This window comes from Hordeum vulgare, chromosome 5H (assembly GCF_904849725.1).
Source record: "Hordeum vulgare subsp. vulgare chromosome 5H, MorexV3_pseudomolecules_assembly, whole genome shotgun sequence".
In the NCBI taxonomy this organism is placed as follows: domain Eukaryota; kingdom Viridiplantae; phylum Streptophyta; class Magnoliopsida; order Poales; family Poaceae; genus Hordeum; species Hordeum vulgare.
This window is the reverse complement of record NC_058522.1, coordinates 396,290,316-396,292,408: the sequence shown is the minus strand read 5'-3', so window position 1 is coordinate 396,292,408 and position 2,093 is coordinate 396,290,316. Positions and strand designations below refer to the sequence as shown.

The window sequence follows — 2,093 nt, the reverse complement described above, 5'->3', positions numbered from 1 at the left end:
TTATTTTGCTTTCCTTGTTCCGCTCAATTTCTCATCATGATGAAATTAACAATGGACGGGTTGATTTCTCAATAAAATAGGATATGACTGACTACATTAGTTAGTTAGCTTATTATTTTCATAAATCAAAATAATTATAAAAGATTAAAAGCGTGTGGTATTCTTTTCTCCCGTTGCAACGCACGGGCCTTTTGCTAGTCTAAACATTAAGAATCTAAGTATCCAAGCAACAAGCCATGCTGACGCCAACACGGCTTCCTCACTCGGTATCCTCGCTCACACCACCCACGCAAAGAGAACCTATATATACACATGCATCTCGGTATCCTCACTCCCAGCAGACCACCACTGAACTCACACCACCACCATTGCTAGCCGAAGATAGAGTAGATGTACCAGCCCGGCAAGGGATACGCCACGGTGACCACGGCGCCGCCGAAGCGGCCGGTGGGGCGGACCAAGTTCAGCGAGACGCGGCACCCGGTGTACCGCGGCGTGCGGCGCCGCGCGGGGCGGTGGGTGAGCGAGGTGCGCGAGCCCAACAAGAAGTCGCGCATCTGGCTCGGCACCTTCGCCACCACGGAGGCCGCCGCGCGCGCCCACGACGTGGCCGCCCTCGCCCTGCGCGGCCGCGGTGCCTGCCTCAACTTCGCCGACTCCGCGTCCCAGCTCGCCGTCGCCCGGCCACGCTCCGCACGCCCGAGGACATCCGCAACGCAGCCATCGCGCTCGCCGAGTCCGCGAGCCCCGCCGCGGCCCAGGCGTCCTCGTCCACGCCGGCGCCTGCAACGATGACGATGCAGGAGGCCGCCGCGGCGCCGTACGACGACGACTACGCCTTGCAGTACGTTGACATGGACCAGCATTCCTACTACTACGATGGGATGGGCGCCGGCGGCGGCTGGAATATGAACGGCGACGACGATGACTGCGGCGCTGGAGACATCACGCTATGGAGCTACTGATTGAGCTGGTCAATGTCGAGCTTGCTCGATCGATTGAGCTTGAATTTTTGTAACATGTTGTGGAATAAGAGCACCGTTTCTTCAGTGCAATATTGCGTGATCGTCTTGCTGGATTTGCCTTGATCATCGGAACAAACGGATTGATCGAAGGCTCGCGTGAAGTTGATGCTCTCTTTGTGGAAAGCATGCGTGGATGACATGCAAAGGTTAAGAGCTCAGTCTATTGTAGTCGCTCGATTACTCTTCAAAAAGACTACTCCATCTGTAAATATGCAGGTGATCGATGAGGAAACCGTACGAGGTCAAGGTGCATGTGTCGATTAATTAATAATTATACACTTGCACCGGCCATAATCGACGCGTTTGGGTGGACGGCCCAAAAGTGTCACCTCGCCTCCATCCTCACTGGCCGGCCAGTGGGATTGTGTCGGTGAATCATCTGCACTGTCGTCCTTTTGGTGTGTTTGGTGACCTGGACATTTTTTTGTTATTTTGCATACTTATCTACGCCTGGTTCAAATAATACGGATAAAAAATTAACATATACTCCCTCCGTTCCTAAATATAAGTCTTTTAAGCGATTTCACTAAGGGTCTACATACGAAGCAAAATAATTGAATCTATACTTTAAAGTATATCTATATACATCCGTATGTAGTTCACTAGTGAAATCTCTACAAAGACTTATATTTAGAAACGGAGGGAGTACATGTCAATTGATTGATTGCATTGCATCAAGACCCAGATGGTGATAAGTTGTTTGTTTGTCCGTATTTGTGTTTTATGGATAAGCAGATACAAAAAACTATTTGGCTGACTGTCAGTAGTTGTCCTGTTCATTCCTTTTAAATGTGATGGAATTATCATCCATTTAGCAGCACTCAACACAAGACAGTATCGACAAGAACAACAGTAGAAGAACAACAAGAAGAACGCAAGAATATCAAAAACATGCAGATTGTAAGAAATACTAGGGATAAGTTTTAAAACGTAGGGCATTTCATGTCTCTGCTAGACCCTATGGTGCTGGTTCCTGGTCAAAATATGCAAAAGAGATGATCAAGCTTCAGTGAAGACCTACACTAGTTCATACTTGACACGAGACCTACATAAAGACAACCTAGAGGG

At 49.0% G+C, this 2,093-nt stretch overlaps 1 pseudogene; it reads left to right on the top strand.

Moving 5' to 3' along the window:
- The first annotated feature begins 381 nt into the window (after positions 1-381).
- On the top strand, positions 382-969 carry LOC123399293 (annotated as a pseudogene).
- Positions 970-2,093: the final 1,124 nt, after the last annotated feature.